The sequence below is a fragment of the Pseudorca crassidens genome, chromosome 2 (genome assembly GCF_039906515.1).
Source record: "Pseudorca crassidens isolate mPseCra1 chromosome 2, mPseCra1.hap1, whole genome shotgun sequence".
Taxonomy (NCBI): Eukaryota; Metazoa; Chordata; class Mammalia; order Artiodactyla; family Delphinidae; genus Pseudorca; species Pseudorca crassidens.
The window spans coordinates 20,700,062-20,725,366 of record NC_090297.1 but is presented as its reverse complement, the minus strand read 5'-3'; the positions used below and the strand labels follow the sequence as shown (position 1 = coordinate 20,725,366).

Here is a 25,305-nt window from a genome sequence, read left to right as displayed (position 1 = left end):
AAGTTTTTTTAAAAAAAGTACATCTAACATATCATGTTAGGGACTTCCCTGGGGGTCCAGTAGCTAAGACTCCGTGCTCCCAACACAGGGGGCCTGGGTTCGATCTCTGGTCAGGGATCTAGATCCCGCATGCCACAACTAAGAGTTCGCAAGCCGCAACTAAAGATTCCACATGATGCAACAAAGATCCCGCACACCACAACTAAGACCCAGCGCAGCCAAATAAATATTAAGAAAGAAAGAAAGAAAAATAAAGTATCATGTTATACTAGAACATATCAAACATGATTTGTCCTGACTGCAACCACAGCTGCTTATACAAATTATATAATAAGTATACTCACTAATTAAAACTAGCAAGAGTATCAGTTGATTTAGGGATGACTGAGAGTTGAAACAGTTAATTTTCTTCTGTTACTTACAGTTCCTATTGCAATGACTACTAATATAACTTATTCATACTAATGTATCCATGTAGACTTCTCATCAAAATAATGAGGTCATGTTTTTTCACTAGTGGTCTTCCTTACTATTGATGACCTTCTCATCCCATATACAAAGAATTGCCATAAAGCAATAACAAAAACAAATCTATAATCCTCTTTTGCAACCCAGAACTCATTGTTCAGTATGAGTTTTGATACAGATAAGAAGGAACATGATACCTAAGAGAGTCAAGTGATGGGTGTGTATTGATAAACATAAAGATTGCTTCCAGGACTATAGAGCTGATAATTTCCCTCATATCTTAAGCTTTTAAATTATCAGCTGTATTGATTTAGTACTCTAATTTTAATGTTGACATGAAACAAAGATGGCTTCTTTTTTTAGGCTTTTATCTTGAACACAGTGTCTGGATAATTTTAAAAGGTATTGGCATATCCCAATGATCTGTACTGTTCTAGGGTGTGATGGCTTAGGAGTGAATATGATTTGAACCTAATACGTTTTTAGAGGGTGTCAAATTCAGAACCAGGCAGATCCATCTCCTGACCCTAAACATGGTCCTAAAGTAAATCGCTTGAGGAAATTGGATCCCAAAGATTACAGGTGGGGAATTTTGAAGTGTGTCCATATTTCATTGGAGATCAAAGAAGCCTAACTAAAAGAATTGTGGACTGACTCACATGATAACTTCTTTTTGAAAGGGCTATTTTATCTTGAAGATTATGAGTTTGGAGGAACTAAGGTGATTAGCAGTGGAAAGAATCAGAACGTGTGAAATTCCTTAAAAATTTATTGACTTAAATAACTTTGTGTTACACATAATAATAAAAAAACCCTTTACACTTAAAAAAAATCTATATTATATTGCCAAAGTATAATGACCAGCATGAAACACAGATCTTGGTTAAAAAAAAAAAAAAGCAAAGGTAACATTTAAGCTGGTACTCCCGTATTCAAACATTTTTGTTTAGATCATACAGTATTTAGCCAAAAAGAGGAGGCCATAGTAATGCCAGCAATGGATCACACAACTTTGAAGAGGATCTCTCAGCAAAGTCAAAGGAGCCACCATTGTACACATGGTGTTTAATGAAACATAAAAGCACAATGTTCTGGCACTGGGCTATGTTTACACGGTGTTGATATAAAAACCATCTCAGCTCCAATTATGGCTTGCTCACCAAGAGTCTTTCATTGCAATGGTCATGAGGGAAGGAATTTTGTTAGCTGATAAAGCTGACAAAGCTGTTAATTAACAGTTCCTAAGAGGTAGGAACCATGAAAGCCTAAATTCTAACTTTCACAGAAGTAGCCAATTTGATAATATCCCAATTTAATATATCTAATTTCATTATATAATCTCAAACTACAATGGCAATCGTTCATTCATATATTTTTTAAAAGCCTATAATTTGCCTGGCACTATTTTAGGTATTAGGGAAACAGAGGTGAACAAAGTGGACAAAAGTCTCTACCCTTAAAAACTTACATTTTAGTGATGGGAGCTAGACAGTAAAAAATAATTAAAATATAGGTATAATATGCCAGATGATTTACTGGAGAAAAATAAAGCAGGAAAGGGGGAAAGAGAATGCCAGGGTTAGACAGGGTTGCAACTTTAAATACGATAGAGAGGAAATACCTCAGTGAGAAGGGAACATCTGAGCAAAAACCTGAAAGTGGAGTGTGTTAGTCAATTCAGGCTGCCATAACAAAATACCATAGGCTGGGTGGCTTAAACAATAGACATTCATTTTCTCAGAGTTCTGGAGGTTGGAAATCAGAGATCAGGTAGTCAGCCTGGTCCGGTTCTGAGGAGAGCTCTTCCTGGCTTCCAGAGGTAGCCTTCTTGTTCTTCGGGCACATGGAGACAGAGGAGAGAGAGAAGGAGGTGGGGAGAGGGAGGGAGAGAGCTCTCAGGTATCTCTTCTCACAGGGACATTAATCCTGTTAGATCAGGTCCTACCTTCATGACCTCATTCAACCTTAATTACCTTCAATAAGGCCCTATCTCCAAATAGTTATATTGGGAGTTAGAGCTTCAACATATAAATGGGGGTGGGTGGGTGGGAACAAAACAATTCAGTCCATAGCAGGTCGTTAGTAATACATATATCTGGGGGAAGAATGTTTTAGGCAGAGAGTTTGGGCCAGAGATACAACCTAGGGAGTTGTCAGCATATAGATGATATTTGAAGCCCTCAGGCTGGATGAAATCACCACTAGAGTAAAAGTAGAGAAGGGAAACAAAGCCAAGGGCTGAATCCTAGACTGAAAGGAGCAACCAGTGAGTAAGTTAGGAGAAAACTAAGAGGGTGTAGTGTCCTGGAAGCCTAGTGGATAAAGCATAGAATTTCAAGAAGGAGGAGGTAAGAGCTCTGTCAAATAAAAATGAAGGCTGGGCTTCCCTGGTGGCGCAGTGGCTGAGAGTCCGCCTGCCGATGCAGGGGACACGGGTTCGTGCCCCGGTCGGGGAGGATCCCACATGCCGCGGAGCGGCTGGGCCCGTGAGCCATGGCCACTGAGCCTGTGCGTCTGGAGCCCGTGCTCCGCAACGGGAGAGGCCACAACAGTGAGAGGCCCGCGTACCGCAAAAAAATAAAAAGAAAAAGAAAAGAGAACGAAGGCTGAGTCTTGACCATTGGATTAACAACATGGAGGTCACAGGTGACCATACCAAGAACAATTTTAGTGGAGTGGTAAGGGCAAAAGCCTGGCTGGAGTAGCTTCAAGAGAGACTGAGAGAGGGACTTCCCTGTTTGGCCCAGGGGTAAAGACTCCACGCTCCCAATGCAGGGGGCACATGCTCGATCCCTGGACAGGGAACAAAGATCCCACATGCTGCATGGCACGGCCAAAAAAAAAAAAAGAGAGAGAGACTGAGAGGAGAGGAATTCAAAACATTGAGTAGACAAGCAACAAAAGAAAAAAATAGATAAATTGGACTATATCACAATTAAAAATCTTTTGCTACGAATGATATCATCAAGAAATGAAAAGACAACCTTCCATATGGGAGAAAAATTTTTACAAATCTGATAAGAGACTTGTATCCAGAATATATATATTTTAAAATTCTGTAACTCAACAATATAAAACCAAATGACCCATTTTTTTCAAATGGGCAAAGGACTTGAATAAACATTTCTCCCAGGAAGATATGTAAATGGTCAATAAGGACATGAAAAGGAGATCAGTATCATTAGCCATTAAAGAATTGCAAATCAAAGCCACAATGAGATACCACTTCATACCCACTAGGATGCCTATAATAAAAAAGACAGATAATGTTGGTGAGTTTGTGGAGAAATTGGAACTCTCATTTATTGCAGGTAGGAATATAAAATGGTCCAGCATTTTGGAAAACAGTTTGGCAGTTCCTCAAAAAGTTAAATATAGGATTACTCTATGACCTAGCAATTCCACTTCCAGATATATATCCAAGAGAAATAAAAATATATGTCCACACAAAAACTCGTATGCAAAAAGATGTACGTGAACGTTCACAGCAGCATTATTCATAATAGCCCAAACGTGGAAACAATCCAAATGTTCATCAACTGATGAGATCAATGAAAGTGGTATATTCAAACAATGGAATTATTATTGAGCAATCAAAAGGACTCAAGTACTGATACATGCTACAACTTGGATGAACTGCAAAACATTGTGCTAAATGCAAGGATCCAGTTAAAAAAGATCGCGTAGTATAATTCCTTTATATGAAAAGTCCAGAATAGGCAAGTCCATTAAGACAAGAAGATTAGTGTTTGTGTAGGGTTTTATAGGATAGGAGTGATTAATGGATGGGGGGTTCTTTTTGAAATTATGAAAATATTCCAAAATTGATTGCTGTTGCACAACTCTGTGAATATGTTAAAATCATTAAATTGTATACTTTAAATGAGTATATTTTGCAGTATGTGAATTACATCCCCATGAAGACGTGGTGGGTTTTTTTTTTTTTAATTGCATAGTGATGACTTCAGGAACAGAGAAATAAAACTCTAGTAGATACTTAGCATCACCATTTGGGATCCAATTCTAAGTGTATCTGACTCCAAAGACTGTGTGTTCTTAACCACTCTGCTATACTGCAGATAACCTAAGGGTTATTTCCTTAGGTTAGATTCCCAGAAGCAGAATTAATTACTGAGACAAAGGATCTGAACAATTTATTGTAAGGGCTGAAGGAGTCCATGCAGCCATCTGGGCTTGCCAGGTACATGGGCCCCTTCTAGGCAAAGTGATCCAAACTGTTCTTTCCCGAGCAGTTGTATGACTCAAACAACCTGTTCTGAATGAAATAAACCCTGCTATCACAGCTGATTAACCAGTGGCTAAGACACAAGCCAAAGGCAACTACATACAGGCTAGTCAACTTCCACTGAGGCAGAAGCAGTAGCTTAGAAGCTTAGTAGCTTAGTTCAAAAGCAGCACTTGGGACTTCCCTGGTGGTCCAGTGGTTAAGAATCCACGCGGGCTCAATCCCTGGTAGGGGAACTAAGATCCCACGTGCCTCGGGGCAATTAAGCCCTCAAGCCACAACTACAGAGCCCGCTTGCCACAACTAGAGAGACGCCACAACGAAAGATCCCACGTGCCGCAACTAAGACCCAATGCAGCCAAATAAATAAATAAATATTAAAAACAAAGAAAAGCAGCACTCAATACTGAGTAATGGTAAATCAACCCAATCAAATTATCTCTGTAGGGATGTGCCAGGTGAACAAAGAGACGGCAAATAACTCAAGCCCAAGGTGTTAAACTTTTAGCAGCTGTGTGCTAAGTATAGAAAATGAATTTTGTGGAGAGTTTTCAGTTGTTGTCCAAAGAGTAAGCCCAAACACCTCTTGAAGAGAATCTTACCCCACTAGGAACCCATGCAAAGCACATTGATACCAAGTTAATTTTACTAATATAATTATATGAAGCATTTTCTAAGGATAAAGGAGTTTTCAAAGGGAAACAAAGTCATTCCATCAGATTGAATCATTATATCAATAAGAATTTTAAATAAATTATCTTTTGTTCCAAGGTGGGGAAAATGAACATAAGCTAGAACATCTAATCCAACAAGGCCTCTAAACCTTCTATATCTTCATCTGTCCTCAAACCTTAACACCCCTTTCTGCCCTGCACTCAGCTAATAAGTTTGCCTTTATGCCACTGGGAAAATATAGGCAACCAGATAAGACTTTCTCACCCTCTCACCACCAAATCCACCAACCTATCTGCATCAGCACGCATATTCTCTGTTTTCTCTCCCATGACAAAGGGAGGAGTATCCCTGTTCTTATTAAAGGCCAATTATCCCATTTAGGCTTTGTATCTCATTCCCTCTAGCCTAATCATAGACTTTGCTCCTAAAATTTTCCTTAATAGCTCCTGCATCATCAATTCCTCCCTTTCTATTGAAAACATGCAAACATGCTCTAGTATCGCCAACCCCAATACTTTAAAAACTCTCCTGGGAAATTTTTAAAAAAACAACAACAAAAAACTTTTGAAGTAGGGACAGTTTTCAAAGTATGACACAAAATTCAGAAAAATTCAACTATGTAAAACTTTTTAAATTTCTGCAGAGAAAAATCAACATAAAGTGAAAAGACATATTTGCAATTCATATCACAAAGTGAAGTCTAATGTGCCTGATATATTAAAAGCTCCTACAAATCAATAAGAAAAAGACCAATAACCCATTAGAAAGAAGAACAAAAGGTAAGAAGAGACAATTCAAAGAAAAAGAAATACAAATAGCTTTTAAACTTTTGAGAATATATTCAACCTCACTGGAAGTAAAAGAAATAAATGAAAATTTAAAATACACCAAGAGGGGGACTTCCCTAGTGGTGTAGTAGTTAAGAATCCACCTGCCAATGCAGGGGACACGGGTTCGAGCCCTGGTCCAGGAAGATCCCACATGCCGCAGAGCAACTAAGCCCGAGCGCCACAACTACTGATCCCGGGCGCCTAGAGCCTCTGCTCTGCAACAAGAGACGCCACCACAATGAGAAGCCCGTGAACTGCAACAAAGAGTAGCCCCCACTCGCTGCAACTAGAGAAAGCCCGAGCACAGCAACGAAGACCCAACGCAGCCATAAGTAAATAAATAAATAAATTTATATTAAAAAAAAAATACACCAAGAGGGGACTTCCCTGGTGGCGCAGTGGTTAAGAACCAGGACACGGGTTCGAGCCCTGGTCCAGGAAGATCCCACATGCCACAGAGCAACTAAGCCCGTGAGCCACAGATACTGAGCCTGTGCTCTAGAGCCCATGAGCCACAACTACTGAAGCCCGCGTGCCTAGAGCCCATGCTCCACAACAAGAAAAGCCACCACAATGAGAAGCCTGTTTACCTCAACGAAGGGTAGCCCCCACTGACCACAACTAGAGAAAGCCCATGCACAGCACCGAAGACCCAACGCAGCCAAAAAAAACACCAAGAAACCATTTTTCACTTACTAGATTGGCAAACATTAAAAAAAAATTAATAACATGATATGGGGAAACAGGTTTTCTCATCATTGCTGGTGGGAGAGATATTGGTACAAATTGTATTGATGCATTCTGGAACCATATCTATCAAACTCACAAATGTACTTACCCTTTGACTTAACAATTAATTTTACTCTATAGATATGTTGCCACACATGTGAAAAGACTTATGTATAAAATTATTCATTGCAGCTTTGTTTGTAATAGCAAAAGATTGAAAACAACCTAATATTCATCAACAGGAATCACTAGGGGGTTGAATAAATAAATTATGGTATAACAACACAATGTAACCATCAATAAACTGGAAGACCTCCTTGTATACCTATACGGAACAATCTCCAAAATATGTTGATAGTAGAAAAGTAGGGGGCAGAAATAGTGTGTACAATGAGCTACCATTTGTGTATTTGTTTAAAAGGAGGGAAAGTGGAAGAATAGATATATATTTGCTTGTACATACACAGAGTATTTCCAGAAGGATTCTTAAGAGACTGGAAACATTGGAATGAGAGAGGAAAACACTGTGACTGGGGGAAAGTTGTGGGAGTGAGACTTTTCACTATATACCCTTTTGTACCTTTACAATTTTGTACCATGTAATGTAACCTATTCAGAATTTGCTTCTATTAAAAAAATTTTTTTTAAGTTTTCCCTGACCTACCTCCCCTCCCAACTATCATCCTAATTCTTTACAGAACCACTCAAAGTGTTTGTCTATATTTGCTGTCTCTACTTTCTCATCTTTATTCTCTCTTCAATCCATTCAAACCTAGGTTTTGTCCCAACCATTCTACTGAAACTGCCTTCTTCAGGGCATTATAACCTCCATCTCTGATGGAGGCTAAGACCTTCATCTTAGCCTCTCAACAGTATTCAACACTGTTGACTACTCCCTGCTTGAAGTAATTTCTATTTATCTATTTATTTTTATTTATTTTTAAATTTATTTATTTATTTTTAATTTGACTATGCCGGGTCTTAGTTGCAGCACGCGGGATCTTCATTGCCACGTGTGGGGTCTTCCTTGTGGCATGTGGGATCTTTCTTTTATTTTTTTTGGTTTTGCTGTGTATAGGGTTTTTTTTTTTAACATCTTTATTGGAGTATAATTGCTTTACAATGTTGTGTTAGTTTCTGCTGTGTAACAAAGTGGATCAGCTATATGCATACATATATCCCCATATCCCCTCCCTCTTGCGTCTCCCTCCCACCCTCCCTAACCCACCACTCTAGGTGGTCACAAAGCACTGAGCTGATCTCCCTGTGCTATGCAGCTGCTTCCCACTAGCTACCACTAGCTATCTATTTTACATTTGGTAGTGTATATATGTCAGTGCTACCCTCTCACTTTGTCCCAGCTTACCCTTCCCCCTCCCTGTGTCCTCAAGTCCATTCTCTATGTCTGTGTCTTTATTCCCGTCCTGCCCCCAGGTTCGTCAGAACCATTTTTTTTTTTTTAGATTCCATATATATATATTAGCATACAGTATTTGTTTTTCTCTTTCTGACTTATTTCACTCTGTATGACAGTCTCTAAGTCCATCCACCTCACTACAAATAACTCAATTTCGTTTCTTTTTATGGCTGAGTAATATTCCATTGTATATATGTGCCACATCTTTATCCATGCATCTGCCGATGGACAGATGTCCATGTCCTGGCTATTGTAAATAGTGCTGCAATGAACATTGTGGTACATGCGGGATCTTTAGTTGAGGCACGCAGGATCTTTTTTAGTTGGGGCATGTGTAATCTTTAGTTGCTGAAGTAATTTCTTTTCTTGGCTTCTAGGACACTTCTTTCTCCCAGTTTTCTTCTTGCTTCCTTGGCCACCCCTCAGTCATCTTGGTGGGATCCTCCTCTTCCTCTATCTAATTTCTAAAGATTGGTTCTCTCTTTGGCTGTTCTCTTTCTTTTTTTGAATTTTATTTAATTTATTTTTTTATACAGCAGGTTCTTATTAGTTATCCATTTTATACATATTAGTGTATCCATGTCAATCCCAATCTCCCAATTCATCCCCACACCCCCACACCTCCACCCCCGCCACTTTCCCCCCTTGGTGTCCATCCGTTCTCTTTGGGTCTTTTCTACTCCATCCACAGTCTGCCCTAAGTGATCCCATCCAGTCCAATAGCTTTAAATACTACTATTGACCACCTAATTTATAATCCAGTCTCGCCTGTCTCCCTGAGCTCCCAGGCTCATATATTAAATATACACTTGAAAATTCACTGGGATGTCTAGCAGACATCTCAAACTTAACATATGGGAATTCCCTGCTGCTCCAGTTTTTAGGACTTGGTGCTTTCACTGCTGGGGCTGGGTTCGATCCGATATTGCAAGTTGCATGGTGTGGTCAAAAAAAAATAGGACTTTACTCCCTCAAACGTTTCTCTGTCTACTCAGTCTCCTCCAGCTCAGTAAAAACCTCTTGTGGATATTCACAGATACTCAGATCCAAAACCTAGAATCATCTTTGATTCCTCTTTCCCTGATACCTATATCCAATCATCAATAAGTTATTTCAGTTTTACCTTTAAAACATAGCCCAAATTCATTCACTTCTTATGTCTACAGCTTCCTAGCCTGAGGCACCATCATCTTCCTAGTGTGTTACTCATCTTTTTGCTACTATTGGTAATTTAACATTTCTACCTCCTCAAATACAGTATGAGCCTCTCAAAAGTAGGACCCACATCTTAGTTATTTTTGTATTCTGTTATAATGCAGTGCTTGGTACATTATAGCTGCTTAATAAACATTTGTTGAATGAATAAATAGATGACTGGAGGAACTAATGAGTGAATGGTGACAAGTAAACCATGACTCAGGTAACTAACAACACCCACATCTAGTGCCTCCTGTCATTTCCTTGCAGTTCTTTGCTGGAAAGGCCACATCTTTATAAAATTTCATATAGTAGGCATCCATTAGGTTTTCTGTCCAGCATCATATTTTCTGTGAACTGCTTTCCCCACCTCCACAGCACTAAATTCACCTTATAATGGTAGTGGGCCCTTGGTACCATTTTGTGCGATGTTTATACACCAAAAGACACCATAAACTAAATCAAATGGAAGAAAAACCACTGTAGACAAAAGGCTAATACTATTAGTGTAAAGAGAACTCATATAAACTAATAACAAAATGATAAACAACCCAGCAGGAAAAATGCTGGGCAAAGAATGAGAACAGGCAATTTATTAAAGATGAAATACAAACGTCAAAAAACAAAACAGGGCTTCCCTGGTGGCGCAGTGGTTGAGAGTCCGCCTGCCGATGCAGGGGACACGGGTTCGTGCCCCGGTCCGGGAAGATCCCATGTGCCACAGAGCAGCTAGGCCTGTGAGCCATGGCCGCTAAGCCTGCGCGTCCGGAGCCTGTGTTCCGCAACAGGAGAGGCCACAACAGTGAGAGGCCCGTGTTCTGCAAAAAAAACAAAACAAAACAATTCTATTCCATTGGTCATGCTTTTCTTTATGAAAAATAGACTTTTAATATACCATTTTTAACTCCTCAGATTGGCAATATTTCAAAACATTGATAACATTCAGTACTGGAAAGAATATGGGGGGATGAGAACTCTCATACATTGCTGGGGGAAATGATAAGTGCTATGACCATTTGGGAAAGTAATGTGGCAGTATCTTTTAAAATGTAGTATACCTTTTTTTTTTTTTGGCTGCACCGTGTGGCATGCGGGATCTTAGCTCCCCAATCAGGGATCGAACCTGTGCTCCCTGCATTGGGAGTGCAGAGTCTTAACCACTGGACTGCCAGGAAAGTCCCTAAAATGTAACATATCCTTTTAATGCAGTATATGGGATCTTCTCTATAGAAATAAAAATACCAGTACATAAGCATACGTGTACAAAGATATTTATTGTGGCATCATTTGTAGTGGGAAAAGGCTGAATTAGAAAATAGCCAGGTAGCTTTCTCTCCATTCATTTTTCTTCCCTGGGATCACATGTTTTCTCATCTCTCCTTCTCTCTGTATTTCTTCCTGGTCTTACAGATGGACCAACAAGGTCACCAGACTTGAATCTCTGATCCTACAAATTTCAGTGCTCACCATGTCTCAGTCTAGAGTTTCTATTTTGTTCATTTACAAAGCTGCTATTTGTATTTTAATGTCACTTTTTATAGTTTCCAGTTCTCTGCCAAATTTTTCAAGTTTAGCTTTTATCTCCTGGAACATAGTAAACAGTTATTTTATAGTCTGTGTCCAGTCATTGTAACATCAGAGTCCCTGTGGGTCTGTTTCTATTATCTGTTATTTCTCTCCTTCCTCATGGTATCTTGTCTCCTTATGTGCCTGGTTATCTTTGTGCTGGACACTGTATTTGAAAAAAAAAAAAATTGGGAATTCCCTGGAAGTCCAGTGGTTAGGACTCCATGCTTCCACTGCAGGGGGCATGCAGGGGCATAGGTTTTCTCCTACGATCCCACATGCCACATGGCAAAAAAAAAAAAAAATTATATAAATAGTTTGATGCCAACGATGATGATATTTTCCTCCAAAGAGGATTTTTGTTTGCTCTTGCCACTAGCAATTAGGGACAGTTTAATACAAGTTCAGGCTTTTAGATTTTTCTGGGCCACTTAAGAAGATATGAAGTCAGCCTGCAGTCTGTATGAGGGTTAGTTAACTTCCAGTGCTCCCTTATACCTACAGTGCAGTGTTTTAAAGTCCTGAGCCAAAGCACAGGGTGGTATATTAGGGTTACCACCTTTTATGGCTCCTAGACACCAAATTTTGTTCCCATAAACTCTCGAGACTGCCAAAAGTACACTAACTTCCCAGTCACTTCTGAATCAGTAAATGTCTCCAGACAAAAGCAGCATGAGTGCCAGGCTCATCACTCCAAATTCCTTACCTATTGAGAATTTTGGCCGAGTAATTCCTCACTGTCTTGTTATTTTATGAGATGTTTCTAGAAGACGCTTTTTAGGTTTCATCCAGGTTGTTTAGCTGCCTTCAGTAGGAGGGTTGACGTGAATTATGTAGTCTACCATTACTAACAGTGAAAGTCTATTCAGTTTACCTTATTCCTGCAAGAGAAAATTTCATTAGTTCCAGTCAAGGGCTGATTCCTGGTGATGTGGCCAAGGGTATGGGGTCATTCAATATATAGAGTACTCAATATATATTAGCCTTGAGAAGGGCAGATTCCTAAGAAGAGGAAGTGAGCATAGGAGAAATGATTGGCATCTCTAATATACCTAATTACTTGCTGTTCTCTAAATATACTCTCCGATGTCATATTCCTGTACTTTTTCATATGCTATCTCCTCAGCCAGCATTTCATCCCCTCTGGTTCACTAGACAAACTACCATCTCTTTTCAAGTATTGATACCTCATCTCAAAAACAAGCAAACAAACAAATAAACAAAAAGGCAAAGACAAACATCCCTTCCTCTGTATGCTCTTTGTAATGTGCAAAACTTTTTCATAACAATTTTTCTATCCTTCAGGGCAGGAATTATTTTTTCACCTATGTTACCTGACATTGTATCAGGCACATTCAACAAATATTTGTTTAATAAATGAATGATTGTGAGTAAAGAACAACTCTTTCTAAGTTCCCTCAGATCTTACATTCCATGATTCTATAAAATTCCAACTCCAAAAAATAACTTACTTCAGTGGTTTGTCATTCACAGGACCTTAACACTTACAAAGCCCTTTTTCTCCTTTCTTCTAAGAATACAGGTATGTTTTGAGAAAGAGTAGATAATGATATCATTTTAGGGATTCCCCTGGTGTTCCAGTGGTTAAGAGTCCACCTTCCAATGCAGGGAACATGGGTTCGATCCCTGGTCGGGGAACTGGGATCCCACATGCCGGGGGGCAACTGGGCCTGTGCGCCACAACCGGAGAGCCCTCACACCACAACTAGAGAGAAGTCCGCATCCCACAGTGAAGATTCCGCGTGCTGCAACTAAGACCCAAAGCAGCCAAAAAAAAAAAAAGAAAAGAAATCATTTTAGAGGCAATTTCTTAACTACTTTTACCCTACTAGATTTGGTTCTCTAGATTCTTAATTTTTTTCCTTATTTTCATGCCTGAATGACAAGGCTTCAAACTCATTAGCTGGCTTTATGACTGATTCACACTTTACCCACCTCCCTCTCCATTCCCACAAAATCCTATTTTTTTCCTTCCACATTTTCATCCCTTCTCCCTTCTAACATTTCATTCCTTCTTCCATACAAGGACCATTCACCATCACACTACTGGTCAAATGCAGCAAAAGAAACACACAACGTTATATCTACACAATTCTGTAACTTCTATGAAAATCAGAGAATAAGGAATCAAAGCAATTACTAACAAATTTAGAGCATTCCTCAGGGACCTGTATCAACCAGTTCTAACAATTGCACTCCAAGGGAGAAGTGGCAAAATGTTTGTGAGTACTAAGAAGCCACCTTTTGAAGTTTTTTGTTTGTTGGTTTGTTTGTTTTGCCACACATTGTGGCATGGAGAACTTCCCCGCCCAGGGATCGAACCCACACCCCCTGAAGTGGAAGCATGGAGTCATAACCACTTGACCACCAGGGAAGCCCCTGAAAATATTTTCGAGAAAGATAAGGAGAGCAGTGTGACCAAACAGCCCACCCATTAGCAATCACCTTCACCAGGACAAGGAAAACAGAAAGCATCTGTTCAACCATACTCCCCAAAAAGAAGAGACTAGGAAGAAAACAGACAGAAAACTAATAGTAGCTCTTTGAGGAGGAACAAAAACAGAGGTTGACGTATGACCAATTGTACAAAGCAGGAAGGATGCAAGAAAACAATACCATTAAGAAGTTGCTTTGGGGGCTTCCCTGGTGGCGCATCAGTTAAGAATCCGCCTGCCAGTGCAGGGGACACGGGTTCAAGCCCTGGTCCGGGAAGATCCCACATGCCTTGGAGCAACTAAGCCCATGTGCCACAACTACTGAGCCTGCGCTCTAGAGCCCACAAGCCACAACTACTGAGCCCGTGTGCCGCAACTACTGAAGCCTGCACGCCTAGAGCCCATGCTCCGCAACAAGAGAAGCCACGGCAATGAGAAGCCCACGCACCGCAACAGTGTAGCCCCCACTCGCCGCAACTAGAGGAAGCCCGTGCGCAGCAACAAAGACCCAATGCAGCCAGAAATAAAAAAATAAAATAAATAATTTTTTTTAAAAATCCATAAAGTAAATTATGAGGACAATTGGGAAATTTTAAATACGGGTCATATATTAGGTAATCTATGTATCTGTGTTAAATTTCTTGAGGATGACAATTGTATTGTGGTTGTGTAGGTGTATTGGAAAGAATGGTAGCCCCCAGAAAGATATATCCATGTCCTAATCCCCAGAACCTTTGAATGTTATTTGGAAAAAGGGTCTTTGTAGATGTAGGGTCTTGAGGGTCTTGAGATGAGGAGGTCATCCTGGGTTATCTGTGTTGTCACTAAATCCAATGAGAAGGATTCCTATAAGAGATGCACAGAGGAGACAGAGAAGAAAAAGAGGTAATGTCACCACAGAAGCAGAGACTGGAGTGATGTGGCCACAAGTCAAGGAATACCAGCAGCCACCAGAAGCTGGATGAGGCAAAGAGGATTCTCCTGTAGAGTCTCCAGAAGGAATGTGGCTCTGCAAACACTGTGATTTTCGAATTCTGGCCTCTAGGGCTTCCCTGGTGGCGCAGTGGTTGAGAGTCCGCCTGCCGATGCAGGGGACGCGGGTTCGTGCCCTGGTCCGGGAAAATCCCACATGCCGTGGAGCGGCTGGGCCCGTGAGCCATGGCCGCTGAGCCTGCGCGTCCGGAGCCCGTGCTCCGCGACGGTGAGAGGCCCGCGTACCGCGGGGAAAAAAAAAAAAAAAAAAAGACAAAAGAATTCTGGCCTCCAGAACTGAGAAATAATACATTTCTGTTGTTTTGAGTCACCAAGTTTGTCGTAATTCGTTACGGCAGCCACAGGAAACTAAAACAGTAGAGAATGCATTGTTTCTTAAGCAATGTATGCTAAAATATTTAGCATATTCAAGAAATGCCATGATGTCTACAACTTGTAACTTACTTTTGAAAGGATCATAAAATAATATTTTTAAAGTATCTATGTATATATTTTTAAGATATACAGACACATGTAGTAAATAAGACAAAATATTAACGTTATCAATTGATAAATGGATGTTGTACTATTTTTTTTTTTTTTTTTTTTGGCTGCGTTGGGTCTTTGTTGCTGCACATGGGCTTTCTCTAGTTGTGGCGAGTGGGGGCTACTCTTCGTTGCGGTGCACGGGCTTCTCATTGCGGTGGCTTCTGATGTTGTGGAGCACAGGCTCTAGATGCACAGCTTTCAGTAGTTGTGGCACATGGGCTCAGTTGTGGCTCATGGGCTTAGTTGCTCTGTGGCATGTGGGATCTTCCTGGACCAGGGCTCGAACCCGCGCTCCTGCATTGGCAGGCAGATTCTTAACCACTGCACCACCAGGGAGGTCCCCTGTTGTACTATTCTTTCCATTTTTATGTAGAATTGAAATTTGTAAAAAAAAAAAAAGTAGAAGTTTGGAAAAAATAATAAAAGAGTACTTCTCTAGCTAAGTAAGAAAAAAAAAGAGATTTACTGGCCATGGGGCTGTCAGTTCTTAAAAGCAGCATCCACAGGTAGAAGGACAGTTATTTCAGAAAGCTTCTTGGAAATCTCAAATCAAAACCAGCAAAATCTGCTGCCTTATACCCTCCACCCAACCCTCAAGATGGAAGGGCTATGGAAACTATCTAATGCTTCTGAATGGCAGAGCTAAGCAGGCTCCATACTGTACTTATAAACTGGGGTGACGAGGAAAAGGTAGAGTGGCCAGTTTAAGTAAAACGAGAAAGAACTTAGAAAATGAATTTGTTTCTCATCTTCCCTTTCTTCAGATTCATGATATGAAGAAATAATTCCACCTGCACATATGGGTTCCTCCACATCCTGCCTTTATGGTGCTAAGTACGGAGACCGTTAACTTGAATGGTGCTAATATGATTAAAGTCCTCTGAGGAGGAAACAAACCCAGGGTAATTGTTTTTTAAAATAATGTAAATATTATAAGCAGTAATCAGACAAAACAAATTCAGAGACCCAGTTAAACTCTTTGCTCTCAAAGGTGAAATTTAATGAGAGCAATTTTTACAAGTAAATCAGGAAAATAAATACTGTGGAAATGAGGAGAACATGGACGAACCAGCTCAATTCTGTAATGGTATATGACCAAACGGTACCTGTACAAGTGACAGATCAGAAAATAAACCAACAAAAGTGAAAATAATCTTTGAATATACTTTTTAGTTGCAGAGATGTTGATCTGCACTCATGCTAATTGAGTGCATTACTAATTTAAGGAGAGAACTAAGCAACTGTCTTTCTGGAGCTTAAAGAGAAAAATATTATCAATTATTTCAACTTAATTTTCCACTCATTCATTCAAATAATTTTTGAGCACCTGCTATGTGTGAGGCACTGGGGTTGGTGACGGGTGGTTGTTGAAAATACAAAGCAGAAAACGAGCACAAAGCTACTTTCTGTCTCTATGGTTTTGCTTATTCTGGACATTTCATATAAATGGAATTATGCAACATGTAGCCTTTTGTGACTGGCTTCTTACACTTAGCATAATGTTTTCAGGTTTTATCCCTGTTGTAGCAAGTACCGGTACTTCATTCTTTTTTTATTTCTGAATAGTATTCCACTGTATGGATATACACATTTTGGTTATCCATTCATTACCTGACAGATACTTAGGTTGTTTCCACTTTTTGGCTATTATGAATATTGATACTATGAACATTCGTGTACAAGTTTTTGTGTGAACAAAGTTAATACAGAATGATTAATTAATGTACTAATTATGTATTCATTAATACAGAAGTAATGGAATGTGGTAAGCATCATGTAGTGGATTTTTATTGGTTTTGGCTGCCCAGCATCTATTCCTCCTTCCCCTTAGAAACAGTACCCATATTCTCTTACGTATGATCACAAAAGGAAGCTTCCAAGGAAGCTGACTTCACACCCAAAACCAGGATAGACCCTATTTGGCTTAAGCAGAGCACATCCTATCTCCATGGACATTGATTAGTTCAGTGATGAACAAGTGATCTTTTTTTTAAAATAAATTTATTCATTTATTTTATTTATTATTTTTGGCTGCTTTGGGTCTTTGCTGCTGTGTGCAGGCTTTCTCTAGTTGCAGAGAGCAGGGGCTACTCTTCCTTGCGGTGCGCACGGCCTTCTCATTGCAGTGGCTTCTCTTGTTGCGGAGCACGGGCTCTAGGCGTGCAGGCTTCAGTAGTTGTGGCGCACGGGATTAGTTCCTCCCCAGAGTGTGGGATCTTCCCGTACCAGGGCTCGAACCCGTGTCCCCTGCATTGGCAGGTGGATTCTTAAACACTGAGCCACCAGGGGAGCCCCTGGACAAGTGATCTTAATTCAGGACAATGGGATATGAAAAGACCTTTGCTGGGGCTTCTGGAAAAGATGCTGCCTTGTTATTCTGAAATAGCTTCCTTGAGAGATGTTCTCTTCCCACTAGAGATGAGGGAAGCACATGCAGCCCTCCTAGAAACTGCTACAGCCATACTGAGATCATGAAGGAGGAAACTTTAGAAAATCAAATATTTTAGAAGATGAAATGGAAAGAAACCAGGTCGTTAGTAGTATCATTGAGCCTCAACACTGAGGACGAAACTTTGAGTTTTCAGTTGATAACTAGTAAATTCCCTTAATTAAGTTTGAGATGAGTTTTCTGTTGCTAACAATCAGAAGATTACATAATAACATGAACAGGAACTAAATTTTTATAGCACTTATATAGTGTAACTTCAAGCTGTGTGAATTCAGTGGTGGACACATTGGCTACTGCCTGTGGGAGTTGTGAAAGGCTTCATGTGGAATGTAACATTTGAATTACAACTTGCAATTAACAAAGTATTTACTGAGTACAATGGGCTAAACAAAGTTAAGCAGATTTCTTTTACTGCAGATGTTCTCAGAGACTTTAACATTCATTCATAATTATTCATAACATGAATCATAAATATCTCCAAGAGAAGGATATAATATACAGTGTTTACTAAATTTATTTCACCCGGAACACCTAGTAATATTTCAAGGAATTGGCCGGCTTGGGAAACACTGGTATGTTTAATGTGTTAATGGATGGCTAGAAGTGAAGAACAAGAGCATCTTGGCCACCTTATTAGGAAGTTTTTATGAAGATGAGGGCATTTGAAACAAATTTTAAGAGACTGATAAGTCCTGACCAAGTAGAATGGATTTAGGTAGCTTCTTTTTTTTTTTAATTAATTTATTTTTATTTATTCATTTTTGGCTGCATTGGGTCTTTGTTGCTGTGAGCAGGCTTTCTCTAGTTGCAGCGAATGGGGGCTACTCTTCGTTGTGGTGGGGGATTCTCATTGCAGTGGCTTCTCTTGTTGTGGAACACGGGGCTCTAGGTGCGTGGGCTTCAGTAGTTGTAGCGCACGGGCTCAGTAGTTGTGGTTTGCGGGCTCCAGAGCTCAGGCTCAGTAGCTCCACGGCATGTGGAATCTTCCCAGACCAGGGCTCGAACCCGTGTCCCCTGCATTGGCAGACGGATTCTTAACCACTGTGCCACCAGGGAAACCCCTAGGTAGCTTCTTGACTAAGTCAAGTTCATCAGCAAAGCTCTTTAGTCAAGAAGAAATCTGAAAGGTTAGCCAACGGTGACTCACTTTAAAATTTATCAGTAACACTCTTTTTTTCTGAGTCCTGCAGCAAATTCAACAAATAAAAGGTAATAACTATTACTAAAAAAAAAAAAGCTAAAGTGAAAAATTTTTTAATGTATTGGCCACTGTATTTATAGGAAATACTTGCAGAACACAGGCATGAGTAACAAGCAACTGATTCTTTTATATTTGGTAAGGGACCTGGTAATGCGTTTGTCACATTCAGCTTCACTATATAATTGTGAATGTACCCTGAAATAAATACTACATCTTTTCAGCTCTGCTATCCAACAGGAACAATTGATAGTTGGAGAAAACTCTGCAAGTTCGTAGGGATAAAATTAGAGAATTAGGGTTGTTACTTTATTAAGACAGAATCATTAAGTTTCTAAAACTCACAATTTTGTTTAACATCTTTACTGCAGTATAATTGCTTTACAATGGTGTGTTAGTTTCTGCTTTATAACAAAGTGCATCAGCTATACATATACATATATCCCCATATCTCCTCCCTCTTGCGTCTCCCTCTCACCCTCCCTATCCCACCCCTCTAGGTGGACACAAAGCACCGAGCTGATCTCCCTGTGCTATGCGGCTGCTTCCCACTAGCTATCTATTTTACATTTGGTAGTGTATATATGTCAGTGCTACTTTCTCACTTCGTCCCAACTTACCCTTCCCCCTCCCCGTGTCCTCAAGTCCATTCTCTACGTCTTTATTCCTGTCCTGCCCCTAGGTTCTTCAGAACATATTTTTTTTTTAGATACCATATATATGTGTTAGCATACAGTATTTGTTTTTCTCTTCTGACTTACTTCACTCTGTATGACAGACTCTAGGTCCATCCACCTCACTACAAATAATTCAGTTTCGTTTCTTTTTATGGCTGAGTAATATTCCATTGTATATATGTGCCACACTTCTTTATCCATTCATCTGTCGATGGACACTTAGGTTGCTTCCATGTCCTGACTATTGTAAATAGAGCTGCAATGAACATTGTGGTACATGACTCTTTTTGAATTACGGTTTTCTCAGGGTATATGCCTCTCACAATTATTGATGGTAACTCCATTAATTCCAGATGAAGAGGTCTTTCTCTTCCACATTTTTCCAAATCACGTCTATGAATAGCATGCCAATTAAAGCTTGAAAGGAAAAGAGACCATTAATATATATCCATCCTTTATTTTCCAAAGAAAATTGTACAATTTTGGGCTTCCCTGGTGGCACAGTGGTTAAGAATCTGCCTGCCAATGCAGGGGACACAGGTTTGCGCCCTGGTCTGGGAAGATCCCACATGCTGCGGAGCAACTAAGCCCGTGCCCCACAACGACTGAGCCTGTGCTCTAGAGCCCACAAGCCACAACTACTGAGCCCGCAGGCCACAACTACTGAAGACTGCATGCCTAAAGCCCATGCTCCGCAACAAGAGAAGCTACTGCAATGAGAAGCCCATGTACTGCACGAAGAGTAGCAACTAGAGAAAGCCCGCATGCAGCAATGAAGACCCAACGCAGCCAAAAATAAAAGAAATTAAAGAAAAAATTGTACAATTTTGCCATAAATTGTTTTCAACAAAGGCTTAGTTTACACATAAAAAGATGGTAGGGAGGTGAGCACGGGGGTGGGTTGGGGGGTGGGAATAAAGAGATTAACTAATAAAAAAAACCCAAAGACTATTTCTGGAAAAGCTACATGGCAGAGGAAAGAAAATATAAACATTGACCTTTCTCTTTAAGAGTAAAGCTTCCACTGACTTTTTACATCCATCAGTCAGTGCTTATCCAAACTCCAGGCTGAAGTATTATCTCATATAAGGCTCACCTACCAATAGAAGGCCAATTTGTCCCAAAGTAGGTAAAGCACCCAAAACCAAATTTCTGGGCTGCAAGATGCAAATGCTGACTAAACAAGGTGTTTACAGGGTACTTCTTATCAACAGCTAAGTCTTTAAAGGTAGAGAAGGGACTTCCCCTGGTGGTCCAGTGGGTAAGACTCCATGCTCCCAGTGCAGGGGGCCTGGGTTCAATCCCTGGTCCAGGAACTAGATCCTGCATGCATGCCGCAACTAAGAAGCCCACATGCCACAACTAAAAGATCCCTCATGCCACAACGAAGATCCCATGTGCTGCAACTAAGACCCGGAACAGTCTACATAAATAAATAAATATTTTAAAAATAATAATAATAAAATAAAGGTAGAGAAAACCTGAGATACTCCTCAATGTACCAGATTCACACACCAAACATTCACTCTGAAGTTTTTCTACTTATTGGCTGAGTCTCTAGCTGAACTGTCTTAAAAATACATAAATTGTAAAAAAAGCAATTGCCTCTGCTCTGCTCTTTAAAAATTATTACAGTATTCCTAGGACCCAAAGACTTGTCCATTACCCTAAAATCTTCTGCTTCCCTCATACTAAATAATTTTTTCTTGATATTTTACTCTGCTCCCCTGAACATGAATCCCAAAGGTCTTTTCAAATAAACAATTCAGTATTTTAGGAATAAAGATAGGGTATATTTTCAGCAGAGTCAAAGGTGATTCAAACTCTACTTTGTGAGGTTTAACAAAACATCACTCATTCATTAAAAAAAAAAATTCTAATTCCGATTCCTTTCCATTGTTTCCACTGGGCTATGGTAGTTTTTATTGTAAGGACAGATATTATCAATCACTATTTTTTCTTAAATTATTTTCAAAATATTCTGTAAGTATAAAATAATACACGGGCTTCCCTGGTGAAGTGGTTAAGAATCCGCCTGCCAATGCATGGGACATGGGTTTGAGCCCTGGTCCAGGAAGATCCCACATGCCGCGAAGCAACTAAGTCCGTGCGCCACAACTACTGAGCCTGTGCTCTAGAGCCCGCGTGCCACAACTACTGAGCCCTTGTGCCACAACTACGGAAGCCCACGCGCCTAGAGCCCGTGCTCTGCAACAAAGAGAAGCCACCACAAGGAGAAGCCCGCACACTGCAAGGCAGAGTAGCCCCCGCTCACCACAACTAGAGAAAGCCTGTGCACAGCAATGAGGACCCAACGCAGCTAAAAATAAATAAATTTATTTCATCAATGGCAAAGATGGAAAGAGAAAGAGAGAGAGTGCACAAGCTAAAGTTGCTCTTGAATGGTAAAAAGGCAAAAATGAGGAAATAAAGGAGATCCAGGTGACTGACTGACATGAGAACTAAGAAAAAGATAAGGGGAAGAAAGAGACAGTGAGATTGAAAGATAGACCCAAGTCTATAAATTGGGCTGTAGAAAATATAAGGTAGAACATGGATACTGAGATAGAAAGACCACTATCCTGGGAGTCAGGATATCGCATTCATGCCACATCTCTGAGATATCAGCTTTATGATGTTAACCTCTGTTTCCTCATCTGAAGTATGAGGAGACTGAACAAACTGCTTCTGGTATTCCATCTCTAACTTTCTATGAATTGCTGGATGGATCCCAGGTGGCAGAAGCTAATATAAGCCAAGATGGAAATTTGGAGTAATTTGAAGAAAGAATCTCACAGAGAGTGACAGGACAGAGGAACAGCCAGGGTAGGAAAAGAAAGTGAGAAGTTGACGATTCAAGAGCAGATACCACATGAACTATCTCCATTTTTCTACCAATTCCGTAAGAGAAGAGAAAACACATCACTACCTAATAATATGCTTACTGCTATCAGGTTGAGCCATATGAAATTGTTGACATTTAATTTTTATTTAATATTTTCCATTATCTCACTTGGAGACAAGGCATCCTCCCGCTGATTTACATGGAAAATGATAGATCTGATTTCTTAATTTTTTGATAAAGCTGATTTACTCAGTAACTAGTAAAACTAGTAAATGGCCCCCACCATCTATGATTGTGGTTAGATTAATCTCCATATTTTAAGACTATAATTCTGAAATGCTATGTTCCCTTTTTTTTGGCATATTATGCCTTAATTTTCCACCAATTAAGGAAACTGAGTCATAGAACCACAGAAATGAAAACATACAATTTTATTTAGAATAGATAATATTGAAGAGACCTTGAAATGGAGTGGTCTATGGAAAGAAGTTTAAAGAATAATACATCATCACTCTATGGGGGACAGGGTACAAATAATACCATATAAAAGAAGCTGACCATGTACAGAAAAAGACTGGCGATAAGAAAGATGTTAAACCTACAAGAGGAAAGAGATATCCCAACTGTACAGCTCAAAAATTTCAGACTGATCCTTGCCTAATCATGAAGGAACTGAAAGAAGCATTTAGTTATGTTAGTCTGGTTCTCTAGCAGAAGGAACTAGCTCTAAGGAACCAAGAAACTAAAAAGAGAAGTAAAAAAGGGGTGGCTCAACCTTTTCCATCCAAACAGAAACACCAAACAATTTAGTTGGTGTTGTAAAAAGAGGACTGACATCTGGAGATCTGAGTTTTGGCCCTAACTCTGTCACTAACTTTTTGTGTGACCTTGAGCAGTCTTCACCTTCCAAAATCTCAATTTTCACCTCTTCAAAGTGAGAGGGTGGAACAAATGATCTAAAGCAATGTAATTTCAAACTTACAGAAAAATGTCAAGAGTAGCAGAAGGAACTCCCCTAAGTCTTTTATCCAAATTTTAAAATTATTTACATTTTTTCCATTTACTTTATTATTCCCTCTTTACATATAGACTTATATGTGTTTTTTCCTAAACCATCTGAGACTTAGAGACATCATACACTTTTTAACCCTAAATACTTCAGTGTGTTATTTATTAAGAACAAGGCCATTCTCTTATGTAACCACAGTGTGTGCGTGTGTGTGCGTGTGTGTGTGCGCGTGTGTGTGTGCCTGTGTGTATATACAAATTAGGACATTTAACATTGATACAATATTATTGTCTAACTTACAGTCTATATTAAATGGTGTAAATTATCCTAAAAACATTATGTAGAGATATATTTTTTCTTAGTTCAGGATCAAATCTAAGGTCACACATTGCATTTAGTTGTCATGTCTCTTTTGTCTCTTTTAATCTGGATCAATTCCTCAGGCTTTCTTTTTTTTCCTGACCTTGACATTTTTGAAGAGTACAGGCTAGTTATTTTGTAAAATGGCCCTCCATTTGGGTTCGTCTGACATTTCCTCATGATTAGATTCAGTTTGTGCATTTTTGGCAGGATTATCACTGAAGTAATGTTTGGTCCTCAGTGCTTTTTTTTTACATCTCTGTTTTTTATTTACTTGTTTATTTATCGATGCATAGAATTGATTAGCTTTTATTCATGTTACCAAGAGTTCTTTTCTTTACAAAAATTACCTTTCTGTCTTCTTTTTTTTTTAAACATCTTTATTGGAGTATAATTGCTTTACAATGGTGTGTTAGTTTCTGCTTTATAACTAAGTGAATCAGCTATACATATACATTTATCCCCGTATCTCTTCCCTCATATGTCTCTCTCCCTCCCTCCCACCCTCCCTATCCCACCCCTCTAGGTGGTCACAAAGCACCGAGCTGATCTCCCTGTGCTATGCGGCTGCTTCCCACTAGCTATCGGTTTTACATTTGGTAGTGTATATATGTCCATGCCACTCTCTCACTTTGTCCCAGCTTACCCTTCCCCCTCCCCGTGTCCTCAAGTCCATTCTCTAGCAGGTCTGCGTCTTTATTCCCGTCCTGCCCCTAGGTTCTTCATGACCTTTTTTTTTTTTTTTTTTTTTTAGATTTCATATATATGTGTTAGCATACAGTATTTGTTCTTCTCTTTCTGACTTACTTCACTCTGTATGACAGACTCTAGGTCCATCCACCTCACTACAAATAACTCAATTTCATTTCTTTTTATGGCTGAGTAATATTCCACTGTATATATGTGTCACATCTTCTTTATCCATTCATCTGTCGATGGACACTTAGGTTGCTTCCATGTCCTGGCTATTGTAAATAGAGCTGCAATGAACCTTGTGGTACATGACTCTTTTTGAATTATGGTTTTCTCAAGTAATATGCCCAGTAGTGGGATTGCTGGGTCATATGGTAGTTCTAATTTTACTTTTTTAAGGAACCTCCATACTATTCTCCATAGTGGCTGTATCAATTTATATTCCCACCAGTAGTGCAAGAGGGTTCCCTTTTCTCCACACCCTCTTCAGCATTTATTGTTTGTAGATTTAAAATATATATTTTATTTATTTATTTATTTATTTTTGGCTGCATTGGGTCTTTGTTGCTGTGCGCAGGCTTTCTCTAGTTGCAATGAGTGGGGGCTACTCTTGTTGTGGTGCACAGGCTTCTCATTGTGGTGCTTCTCTTGTTGCAGAGCACAGGCTCTAGGCACGCAGGCTTCAGTAGTTGTGGCTCGCGGGCTCTAGAGCGCAGGCTCAGTAGTCGTGGCACACGGGCTTAGTTGCTCCACGGCATGTGGGATCTTCCTGCACCAGGGCTCGAACCCAGGTCCCCTGCATTGGCAGGCAGATTCTTAACACTGCGCCACCAGGGAAACACTGTTTGTAGATTTTTTGGTGATGGCCATTCTGACTGGTGTGAGATGATATCTCATTGTAGTTTTGATTTGCATTTCTCTAATGATTAATGATGTTGAGCATTCTTTCATGTTTTTGTTGGCAACCTG

The 25,305-nt window shown here is 39.8% G+C and overlaps 1 non-coding gene across 1 annotated transcript; it reads left to right on the top strand.

The window, feature by feature from the left end:
• Positions 1-564: 564 nt before the first annotated feature.
• On the top strand, positions 565-661 carry LOC137220366 (small nucleolar RNA SNORA40). The gene has a single exon (XR_010941665.1). It is a non-coding gene; the product is annotated as a small nucleolar RNA SNORA40 (small nucleolar RNA).
• Positions 662-25,305: the final 24,644 nt, after the last annotated feature.